The following is a 13,059-nucleotide window of genomic DNA, read 5'->3' as shown; positions in this document are numbered from 1 at the left end:
CAGAATCTATTTGTAGATCTTGTATTCTAACCGTAGATGCACAGCAAATTAGAGATAGAGGTATTTATTGCTACTAGGTAATTTATAAGATAGAAAAATCTCTAAAATTTCTCTTATCATTAAATTACACTTATCACATTTTATCTGGGTGTCTTCGTGACTGCACAAAATATATATTTCGCCTTTCGTACACCTTATAGCGGTGAAAGTATAGAAATATAGCAATAAAAGTATCGTAGCTGGATAATTTCTAGAGGTGGAAGATTTATGAAATATCTTTTGCATTTCAATGATGTTAATCCTTTGTCCTATCTTTCGACTTGTAATCTATCTGCATTACAACATTCTTACGCTGTTATCGACAATTGCCACTTGAGTGTTCCACTCACCTAAGACCTCGGCGAGTATTCTCGTAACAACGTCTTCGCTTTCCGCGATATTCGTCAGACGATACGCATTCCCAGAAATCCTAGATTCCTGAACTACGAACCAACAAATCCGGACATTGTCGAAAAGGAAGGGAAAATAGCTGGAAACTCGAAGGTGTCTTCGTCGGCAGGCGGCCAACATGCAAATCCTCTGCGTCGAGGTTCCCAGTTTATCCATATTAATGCTCCTAATTAAGCCGTAGATAGGTTCGTTCATACTTCACGCGCTTCTTAGTTCTTGCGGCGTTGATAAACTGGCACAAATAACGGTTCGCAAACGCTGGAATGGATTTGGGTAAAGTGCTCTTTCATGGAGCAGTATACTAAACGATAAATGATTGAAGCGTTCGTTTCGTACTTTAGTATTCGTTTCAGAGTTTGAAGTTAAATTTAAAGTAATCTTAAAGGGTCACATACGGATATGTGAGTAGTGAACGTTATCTAAACATAATTAGACATAGCGAAACTAATTATATTTAAAATGATGATCTTTAACTCCAACTACAAATTACAATTTTGCGACGAACGACAAATTCGTAACCGAAGAATAGTACTATTCTCTGTTGAAAAAAATACGTGATCTTCGTTAACACCGGAATATAGCAATTGTTCGATGGCGCCTCGCGTGCTTCCGATTTGTTCGCGCGGCTTCATTACGCCTCGTAATTGCTCCGCTAATTAATTACATCAACTTCGTAGCCCGTACAGAACTTCCGTCTGCCGAGTCGCATACGAACGCATCCGAACATCAATAGATAATACCTGTGTTTGCGTATTCGCTCGCGAATGGATCGGTGAGTAACACAAAGCGATTAATGCCATTCATTACCATCAATCTTTTGGAATTCCGTATGTGTAATTAATAATTTTCTGCGTTTGATTTCGTTGCATCGCATGAACTCGACATTTTCTAAAGCCGTTTATTATCAATTTTTAGGTTACCTATTTTTTAAATTCTTTTAAATACGGTGATACAATTTTTGTACCGCTTCTATTTTACAACTTTTACATGGTAAGAAACTATTCTACTCTAGATATTATAAATATAAGAGTCTTTAAAAAGGCAGCACACCTGTTGTTTTTTTAACGCCTGATAAATATAAAAAATACGGGACTCAATCCTTTTAAGAGTATTGACAATATGATCCGAGGACAGATATTATCCAGGGGAACATTTAGAAAAATTGCTGAACTATTACAATTTTTCTGACATCATCGAGACCCATTGGAGTTTAATTATGAATCGTCTATATTTTTTTCAAATTTAAGCCAATTAAAAGAAATATCGACACGAAAGAGTTAAACAACACGTGTCTTTAGAGCAGTAGCGCTTAAGACACTCCTCATAAAAGTAATAACGTTCAATATAGCTCTCTGAAAAAATGTTGACGAATTTACGTTATTAATATTTTTATATTAATATCGTTATTAATATTTGATTTAAACGCACAGAAAGTGATATCATCAACGAAGCATGTTGCAGAATCGATCGCATATAATTCACTCGCTTCTCCTTTTCTCTGTTTCAGTTTTTTCCCGTGTTTGGAAGAGCAAAAGGAAACGAATTGCGCCACTGATTCCTGGTAAGTTGCGTTTTTTACGCTAGTAATTTTCGACAACGAACGTCGCGAAATTGGAGTTGTGTCAGTCCCTCTCGTTAATCGAGAATATTTTACGCTACTATGGGATTCGTTTATTTCACTGTTTACTCGTCAATAACCGGGAACCGTTCATTCTACGGCGTACAGTGCAGGAGATTAAAGCGCGTTCCACCCACGTCGCGATAGATTGCCCCTGAAAGCGTTTTAGATGCGTTGCACGACTCGGAATCGTTGGCCTGTTTTTCTTCCGTCGTCTACCATTTGCTTCTTGCGTGGAACGATATTAGATAGCGATAGGCAAAGAAGAGTGATTTTCCTGCGGAAGATAAATTGAATATAATGGATGGATTTTTTACTTGTTTGGTAGATAAAATGGTAAAAAATATTAGGTCGATTTGAAAATTTTTGCAGTTTGAACCTTTATGCGAATAATATGTGTTTAAGCTTGTGTGCGTAAGACACTATAAAGAAATCATCAATTCAAACACTGAATGTCAAGTAAAATAAAATTAAAATATTTAACTTCTTGTGTTACACGATTCTATTTTTTACACGTATAATTTACATAACACGCATTTCGTCGTAAATGTCAATGAATTACCAAAGTTGAAGTTCTTTGAGGTTCAGTAGGTTATAAAATTGCTTGTAAAAATAAGAGACGGTACTTCGAAAGATAATTTAAAAGAAAATGCACAAACAATACCGATGATAATAAAAAAAAAGGAAGAAAGTAAAATTAGAAACATGTATAAGAAATTTATTTAAATTCAGTCTTGATTATTAATAGAATAGAATAAAATTATTCCTCATTCATAATTTTTCTTCTATGTGCAAATACCAATTCGATATTTCTCGCAATCGAAAGTTCCGTTTAAAATATCCAATACATTTTTATTGCAGAACTCTTGCGAACAACGATTCTTTTAAACAATTTCAATTTGTCGGTAAAATATTTTGCTATCTTTCTCGTTTCTCTGTATAAAATTAATATACGATATAATAAAATAGAATACATATAATATAACACACTACAAATATAACTTCCAAGATATTCTTTAAAAACTCAAAACTCTTTTTGAAATTTATCTTATTCTGCAAATATCCGTATTTTGCACAAATCCTTGACAGGCTGCAAGCACGTGAACGGTAAGGAAGGAAATATTACCGTTCGTACGGTGCACACGCTTATATTCAATAGTTTATGGAGACGAAATATGCCGCGTAATAAAGTTTCGCTGTCAACGCGCGGGGAAAATCGCGTTCACAACCGAATGATCGATGCTCCTCGTAAATCGATTCTGAATGATATTCATGACTTTGCAGAGCAACATCGTTTGTCCCTTGTTGAGTACGATAATCGTGGATAGATGGAGTATTGCGATGGAAAAGTACATTTTAAGTTGAAAACTTCAATTTCTTAGAAATGTAGATCGGCCTATGCAGTAATAATTTGATCAATTAAGAACAATACGCTATTCGTGTTATAATTAACACGTTAACGCCGGCGTGCACCATCGGCGGTTCACACGTGTCTGTCCCGTAAAGTGGCGTGCACTACCGATGGGTCACTCGAGTTTGTTCCGTGAGACGGCGTGCAACGCGATGGGTCACACATGTATTTCACAAAATAGGTAGTACAAAATATGTTTATATTATTTTATTTCGACATTACAACACAGCTGTGATTTTTGGAAATAGCTAACATACATACTGGCCTTTTGTAAGTCCATTTTAAAAATTTAACGTAACCTAACATTATTTTCGTCGTGCATGTTGCTTACGCGCGCCGTCGTTCTCCGACAAATACGCATGACTATTTTTTTTTTCCTCTACGGAATTGAAAAATTTCTTGATTCGCGCTATGAACGTCTTTTATAGAAAAATGTTCACAGAATTGCGTGTGATGGTCAGAATTCGCGTCAGACCCCTACTTTTTGAGAAAAATCGAAAAAAGTACAAAATTAGGGTCGCAGCTGGTCCCGTCACCTTTATTTAACATTTATAGATACATGTAAATTGATATTGCCAAACTATTGTATATCAATGTATTAGTTGAAGTCCACGGAATTCATTGAACCCAACAGGAATCGTATAGCTTTTGTAATTTTGCTATAAATTGAGGTGAAAGTCGAAAAATTGTGGTCGTGTCGAACAGTCTAATCTGACGCTGCGCCGCCCCACGAAGCAGACCGTGTATTCGGGCACCGTCTCACAAAGAAAACTATGAATATCGGCGCCGGCGTCAACTTGTTAAGAAAATTAAAAGGATCGAAATGCGCACGATCCTGATTCAGTGACCAAGTATGTCCATTGTTTAACTGGCCGTAGATATTTCCCATCTATAATACCTAGCTTCATATTTCTCTTCATTTGGGCATAGCAAGATGTTTTTTTATGGGGTATCAGTTCGCTGTGATCACGAGTGCGTAAAGACGAAAAAAAAAAAACGCCGATCATTGTGAGAAGGCAATGAAAATGCATTTGCATTCGTGTTTAAACTATCTCGCTGTGAACTGCGTTTATATGGAAATTGCGCGAGCGATGAGCTTCACAAAGAGGGATCGTGTTAAATATCACCGGTGAAATGGCATTCAAAGCTGCACCCGAACGTTCAACGTTTACCGACGGTTAAATGAAAATATTCTGCTAAAATATATCTTCTTCCCCTTTTCTTGCCTTTTAATATTGTTCCGCTGGCCATTTCATTAGGATCACCTTTGCGCTCGTATCTAGTTTCGCATGCGCAGATATATGGCTGAATTCTGTTTGAAACGCGCTTCGTATGGTTTCATAGGATTCCTGCGTTGAAAACTTTTACGGAGGAAAATAAAAAAGGGTGGAAAATATGGGAATATCGATATTGATTGAGGAAAGGTTTCGGCGAGACGATGCGACTGAAATTGAAAATTCTCAGTTTTGATGACCGGATTAGCGACCGGCTTTCGAGATGGATTTTCCTTTTAACGATAAATATTGTTAGCATCGTCTTGTAGTTCTTTATCTGTTCTGATTTGAATGCAAATTTAGCGCGTTGAAAAAAGCGCGTTCTGTTCATGACTTTGAAACTGCAGAAAGCTAAAGCTCTATCGTTATTTTTGTTTTTCTTCGTTCGGTTGGATTATTTCGCAACAGCTTACGTGATACATCTTTATTTAAAAGATAAAACATAGGTGAACGCAGAGAGAAATAAAACACGAATGAAATAGTGCATACTAGAGTATTTTAATCTAAAATGATCTCTTTTTTTCTGACTGCTGTTACTTTCTAATGTCTTTTGTTTACTGTCCGACTTTGGCCAAGCCAGATATCCCGAGAGCAATTTAAACGAAAAATAGCGTAAGTAACTCACAGCTCGTTTATTTATAAAATTGCGCGGTGGAAAGTTTAGAATTGGTCGGTGAAGAGAAGACGGCGATATCTCGAGGATGAAGCACGGTCACGTTAGCGCGACTGAAGATTAAAAAATGCAACTTTTACTTGCGCCACTGATACGTGAGGCGAATTTTGACTCCTGAATTTTCCTCGCGAACGACACCGACGTTGCGACACGGCAAGTTATATGCAAATTCCGCGAACAGGGCGACGAACTTTACAAAAGGAAGGGCAAATTAAATACTGTGACAGGCAAAGGTTTCTCGTAGAAACAGAAAAAGGGAGGGAGAAAAAGGGAAAGAGTAGCGTGATAAAATACTAAACATCTTCGACGGAATCGTATCGTTCAAACGCATCACCAATTCTGTGAAATGGTGCGAAACTGTGCGAGAATTTGTAAATCGAATCAGAATGCATCAGAGATTTCTCAAATTAAAAACTTTATTGTTTCTACTCTCCAATTAGATCTATTACGAATAAACGAAATTCAATCTTATTTTCTCGATATTTTATAATTTCACGCTTACAGTTTTTCCAAGTTGAAGATTTTATCACATACAGGATGTTCCATTTTAATCGATCTACACGAATATCTGCTAAACTATATATTTCATAAACTATATATATCATTCGATGAATTTTTTAACTCTCTATAAGAAACTACCAAGGTGCTTGCGACAAGAAATGATTAGTTTAAAAGATATTTCAACTTTAATCTAGTAAAATTTATCGTACGTAGGGCAAGAAAAGATAACGCGATGTTTTTGTTTGTTTTCCTCGCCCTTAATTAATCTTGAAATATATTTTAGACTAAGCATTTCCAGATACAGGTACCTTAATATAATATCTTTTTGTAGAGAATTAAAAACTATGTTGGACAGTGTATAAAAAGATATATAGCATTTAGGAAAACAAAATCACCTTGAGATTTCGGAAACGCCTCCACCTAAACAAATCTGCTGGGCATCGTAAGATGTGCCTCTTCAAACAGAACAAGTTTTGTCTGAAATACGTCTTCGAATAACGTGTAGTTTAAGAGATATTTGCATCTGTATATTCTATAATTAAAAAACTAGAAAAAATCTTACGAGTGAACGAAATCCAAAATTGAAACTCACTTTCTCGGATCATTTCACCGCCTACAATTTTCTCTAATTGAACGCTTCGTCACTTGTACCACTCGATTGGAGCTTTTCAGCAACTCTTGCAAATAAACGAAATGCAAAATTCAAACTGTAACTGGAGATCTAGAAATTATGGAAGTCTAACGTTGGCATAAAGTTAGGCGCAACAGGGAAAGAGAGTAAGCAATCTGGGTCTCGCTCAACTTATTAGATCGCGCTTCGTCCACGGTAAAACTTTAAGGCGCGCGAGAAGTTCTGTCGACGGGGATGCTTCCGCTTAAATGATGTTCCCAAGGTGCACGCATGCGAAACCACTGTTGCACATAAGTTGCATATACAAGTCTCGAATCCTGAAGATGTTCGCCACACCGTTGTAAATGGGGGTGACGTATTACGCTTGGCTGGCGCTGAAAGCGCGACGAGCAGAGAATTATAGCGCAACAGAGATACGAAAATGGTGAAATGCGCGTGGTATCGTCTTAGGAATTACACTCGACAATGCAGAAAATATTAAGTTCGCGCGGGGACAACTGAACGTGTAACTTGCTGAATTACGTCGCGAGAATCGACGCTGCGCGGGGGTGTTGCAGAAATTAATCCTGACTCGCGGTGGAAATGTAATACATCCGCGAGTGCTGTGGTTTGCGAGAATTGCAGTAACGACTAACGAGTTTATACATTTTTACGAATTGAATTTATTTGTGCTTATAAGAAGATTAGGATTTGTATATTTATGAAAAGATTCTTCAAACAGATTATGGACAGATTAGCTACATTGCCATTGGTAGATATTTGATAATAAGTAGATAAAAATGTATTAGGTCATCCTGAAAGCTTTCTGAGCATCTTTCTTTGAAGTAATTGAAGTATACACTTCCGTATGGAAAGATAACACGGTATAAATTCGGAAAATTTCATCAAATAGCAAATAAACATAAAAAAATATTTTTCATTAATTCAATAACTAGTTTTTAATGTACCACTGTGCGTATAGTTCTGAAGTGAAAATTAATATGAATCCAGTGCGACGAAATGGCAATGCATGCGGCAGGAAAATGAAAATTTACCCACATTTGCCAAAGATATTGTTATGTTAATATTTCGTGTAGTTTCCTTTATTTCTTACAATTGCTTCCATTCTGTTTCGTTATAATTTAAATAGCTTCTCCATTCTTTTTGTTTTGCTTTTTATCATTCTCCGACAATGCAGTTTCACGAGTCATTTACATCGTGTAATTGCCGTCTATTTTCACAAACTGCTCTTGCGAGCTCATCCCAACAATTTTCTATTATATTTAGGTCGGGTGAATTTTCTGCCCATTATAAAACTTCCATCATTTTCTCAAAAAAGTACTTCTTCACCGACCTGTGCACTGTGTGTGCTTGTATCTGTCAGTTGATAAAGTCAATCTATTTCATACTATCCATTTTCCGTTAATAAATACGATTTTCGTTTCTCGTCCCACTTCCACCAATTCATCGCGGATTTCTTTTTTGTCTGTAAATCACGATAATAATACTTCTACCTATCTGGGCCATCTAAATTAACCATTTTTCCATCGTTGAAAATAACACTCCTCCATCCTTTAAATCATTTTAACTGCTTTCCCGCAAAGTTCAGTCCCTGCTTCTTATGGGCATTTGTTAATTGAAAAAAAAGAATAGTATAAGGTAGATTGACTTGATCAATTGATCTGATGAAAACTTCGTACTCCAATAGGATAATGTTGTGGTTACATTGTACAGGTCGGTGCAGAAATATTTCTCGAGGGAAAGATAGAAGTTTTATAGCCAGAAAGGTCAGCCGAATAATAGAAAATTGTTAGGGTGAGCTCGCGAGAGCAGATTATGTAAACAGACGGATTTCAGAATGTAAATAACTCGAGAAACTGTATCGTCGGAGAGTGTGAAAAAATAACACAAAAAAGAATCTAAAAGCTATTTAAGTCGTTATCAAGAAGAATGACGGTAGTTGTAAAAAACGTAGGAACTGTACAAAACATTAACATATTCGTTAAATGCGAGCAACTTTTTGTTTTTCTGCAGCATCTGCTATCATTTGATTCCTCCGAATTCCATATTTCTAATTTTCCAGGAAAAGGTATTTATTTTCACTTCAGGGTTGTATAACACTTAAGAACCATATCCTAAAAACTAATTGTTAAGTTAATGAAATATGCTTTTGTATTTCTGTGTTCTATTCAATAAAATTTTTCAAATTTGTGCCATATGTTATTTTCCCGTCCGGAAATATAAATACTATTTTTGCCAGTGTATCACAAGAATATTAATTACATATGAATGTAAAGATCTAAATGTCTAAGAAGAACTCAGAATTCTGTCGAAGATAAATTAGAAGAATATGATGGATGAGATGATACGTTGATACGATAAGACGATCTAAGAAAAATCTCTAAAAAGGGAAGTAAAATACAAATGAAGTAATGCATAAGGGATTCAATGCTGAGAACTGCTGCGACATGTGACTCGAAAATAAAGGAGAATAAGATGCACGGATATTCGTAGTTAAGTAACGTATGGAGTATTGGAAGTGCAGGGCAGTTTAAGTTTCAGTGGTTTCTACGGAGAAGGATGTATGTGAAATTTGTGGAAGAGGTCTGGCATTGTTCTGTAAGTTACGCGACATTCCCTTGGTAAGGAGGTTTAAATTTATTGTTACGGAGAGGATCGTGAAGCCGACAGTGTTTTAAATGAACTGCGTTCTGTTTGGTCTTTGGAGTTCTTTTCTGAATATCTGATAAAGTATGGCTGGAGGAAAACATCGTAAGCCGAGGCTCTTTATATTCTTGATATTCTGTGGACGATATTTGCAGCGTATTTCAGGAGTTTCAAGGTTCTTAGCTTGAATTGAATAAGAGAGAATCCTGGACGTACTGTATAAGAAATACTTCTCATATGCCTCATAAAACAAATAATTATGGACAATTAACGTTTTAATAATAATATTGGTATAATAATGTTGTTAATTTATTGTAAAAAATTTTTTAAATTGTATGTCTCACAGTCATAATATGGAGAATGTTCAGCACAAATTCTTAAGGCTGGACGTCAAAAGTAGCGAATATCAGATGCCGTTTGATTCTCACAATTATGACAATGTCCTGAATAGCTTAAATCTTCCGACACTGAGCAGGAGAACAATTATGTCTGATATAATTTTCATTAGTGAAATAGCTAAAGGTATTGTCGATTGTTTGGATACCATCCTGTTACTCTTCCTCAATGTATCAGTGTTAAGAAGCTTAAAAAGTCATTTATTGTTTCATACACAACATCGCACATTGTACGGTTACTATAATTGCATAAATCGCATAGTCAATCACGTAAATTCTTATCACACGAGCAGAGATATTTTCGGCCAATCTATAGTATATTTAACACTATGACAATGTTGTATCGTAAACTTTTTTTACATTTTTATACCGTGTCTCTGTCTCATTACTTCTTACATGTCTATTCTCATTCTTTTTCTTTTTCGTACATATGCATCTTCTCTTTTCTATTTTTTTCTTTATTTTTTTTTTTGTATCCTACGTTAATCTGTTATGTCAAACGGTTTATCCCGCAAGTAAATAAATAAATAAAATAAACAAATAAAAATATTTATCTTAAAACTAGTTTGTGTATAAAATGACACAAACTAGTGATGAAATGACACAAAGAATGGCAGGAGGGAACGGGAACGTAGTACCTTTTGACATTTTCTGATGTTCGATATTTATCGATACTATGTACACAAAAATATTTATTTATTTGTTAAACATTTTATTTATTCACCATACGCTGTACAGAAATGTTTTTATTCTTTCCAGTTTTTTAAATTTTGAATTTATCTCTATAAAAATTACGTATACATACTATACATAAGGGAGAGTTGTCCAGTACCGACCAAAATTAGTTCCGGCTTTTTCACCAGATATTGGCACTTTTATAAAAATAATCAAATAAATATAACAATTTACGCGTAATCTATTTCGAAGATATATTGTTTTCGCTGTTCCAACACGTTAAACGTATATGTCGGTATTGCAAGTGTTAAAAGTTATTTTCTAGAGCTGATAATTTGTTTGTCAAGTAAGTAAATGATATTTTTCCATATTTAATCTATTAAGTAGCTGTATAATTACAAGCTCCAGTTTTGTAACTTTCTTTGTAAATTATATACACTGTAATCCAAAACGTTTCTACGCGTTTATCGCTCAGTAACAATCAATTAGTCGTCGACTATTATAGACCAAATTTTTTTTATCTGTAAGCTCAATCCGTTGGTAACTAAAGTTAACGAATATTCATTTAATCTTCCTTCTACTTTTTCCACAGAAAAATGTCGCGGAAGAAATTCCAATGCAGAAAAAAGAACACAAATGTAGCTATAAAGTTACTATTTGAGAATAAAATTACCGAGAGATAGACCAAGGCTTTTAATATCCCAAGAACGACGAATATGAAGACTGGGCAAATCTCGAATGCATAGACCAAGAAAATATTAATTATTTTACGTGTGATTTATGTAAAAATAAAATTTGAATAGAAATGTGTACTCTAACGTCTAAATGCCCTTTTTCAACGTTATTAATAATTTAGACCAAAAAATCTACTGATTAAGTAATTGGCCTTTTCTTTTCTAACCAATTACAACGTTTTTACTGTTGGAAATTGTTAATTCTTATTATTGAATTGCACAAAATTAATTTCCTTCCTTCTATAAAATTCCGTAAGTATATTATAAACTCATCCTTTAAATTTTTATTTTTACCCACTCTAGCAAAGATATAACAACAAACTTTATGGCGGTCGTTACTATACGACTCTCCTCTATATCGAAATGAACTCGAGTCTCCATTAAGAAATCGAAAAGAATCCAAAGCGAATTGCGATCTCCGCAACTCTGATTCGGTGTTGGTGGTGGTTCGAGTTGGTGAGAATCGCGACGAACGGGGGTGTAATCGCGTAAAAGGGACCAGTCCGAGAGTACAGGTACGAAGAGTCGAGCGTTGAGAGTCTCCAGGAACGAAAGAGTACCGCGGTGGAAACTTTTAAAGTAGTTCCCAGCCAAGTTGCACAATCGATACTGCCGCCTAGGAACTGGGTAAAGACGTTTTCCCACTCGTTCTACCCCTTCTGGTTTACTCGTTGTCGTTGAAATATAACTCTATCTACAAATGTTTATCGACGTCGTTTCGGCTAATACAGTCGCGAGTTTACTGTCGTTACACGGCGAAACCGATGGTTGAAACCGTTGCGTTGACTTAACGAGTTTTGCCTGTCGCCTTTGTAGTTCCGTCGTGTGCAGTACCGTTAAAGGGAGAAGCAAGGCGTAGAAATCTCCAAGGACCGAGACAGAGGTTCGTTTATTTTGTGATGGGTTGGTGTTTACGCGTGGAAGTCTTTGATGGCGATCTTAAGCAGATTTGTTTCGCGGGTAAGGATGATTTAAGGGGATAAAGTAGGGGTATTTGAATCACATAAGGTGCAACGTTTTAAAAGTCACATCTTTCCTAACGTGAGCTTACAGTAGTAATCTATTCCAATAAATTATATTAGTCGTACAAAAAAATGGGAAAATTCGTATATTGTAAAGCAAAGCCAGATAACATAACGATATCGGTATATCGACCATATATGGTAGTGTACTCGATATCACATCGACAACGAATTACTTAATAATACATCGAGTATCAAAGTATCGTGTCACTCTTACAATCGACGGCACAGCCATTCTTCCCTAAGCAATTAAATTAAGCATATCTATATAATCCTTAAATTAATACGTCTCTGGACTAGGAATGGCGTTAACGATCTTGCCATGCAAATCGTCATGAGCCACAATTGCCACTCGCAATACCACTCGCTTCTACGTTAATACCTCTCTCATGGAGTAATCCTCTCCTCATCTCGGTCAAAAGGAAATCGCGAAACGGCGGTTTACGTGTGGGAAACTAGTTTGCGATGCGTCTTCGGCGAAGAGCACCAGGCTCTGATGCAATTGCGCATACAGCCAATCAGACTGCAGGCGCGGACGTACACGTATTCGACAAACTATTCGGCAAACAGGGGGCTCCAGGTTGAATAGCAAATTGCAGGAGAGGAGCGACGAGGCTGTGCTGCAGACAGTGGCATGTCGGTTGTAATAATACCTTCGCAGAGGAACGTGACTGTTTCAATATGAAAAAAAGATTCGCCTGCAGTGTTCTTCCGTATATTGTAGCGTCCTGAACGTTTCCACTGTTTCAACAGTCGATGCAACGAACGAAACGACTGCCAATTGGAGAAACAAATGACGGTATAATTGGCAAAATTTGCAAAATTACTTGCTTTTCTTTTGGTATTTCGTTATTTCCAGAGTAGGTTCATGTTATATACTGCGCGATTTATTCTGCTTCTTTCTCCGAGTCTTTTGCATAATTCTATTTTTCTGTCATTAAGACGTTTCTTAAGTTTGTGGACGATATGAAACGATTAATATGCGTGATTTCTTATTTCAACGTTCTGCTCGAAGTTTTGTTAAAATAT

General features: G+C 36.0%; 1 protein-coding gene across 4 annotated transcripts in view; it reads left to right on the top strand.

The window, feature by feature from the left end:
• LOC100749748 (cysteine-rich secretory protein 2-like) overlaps nucleotides 1–13,059 on the top strand; it is a 94,797-nt gene that overhangs the window by 38,287 nt on the left and 43,451 nt on the right. For 3 of the 4 annotated variants that reach the window (XM_012394825.3, XM_024364528.2, XM_012394826.3), the window contains one exon: nucleotides 1,958–2,011. The exons of the other annotated variant lie outside the window; for it this stretch is intronic. The gene's annotated coding sequence lies outside the window, so the exon portion shown is untranslated. The remainder of the gene's footprint in view (nucleotides 1–1,957; nucleotides 2,012–13,059) is intronic. 4 annotated transcript variants of the gene reach the window in all.

Source organism: Bombus impatiens, unplaced genomic scaffold, assembly GCF_000188095.3.
Source record: "Bombus impatiens unplaced genomic scaffold, BIMP_2.2 scf_0099, whole genome shotgun sequence".
NCBI lineage: Eukaryota > Metazoa > Arthropoda > Insecta > Hymenoptera > Apidae > Bombus > Bombus impatiens.
Note: the sequence above shows the minus strand (reverse complement) of the source record. Positions and strands in the feature narration are given on the sequence as shown.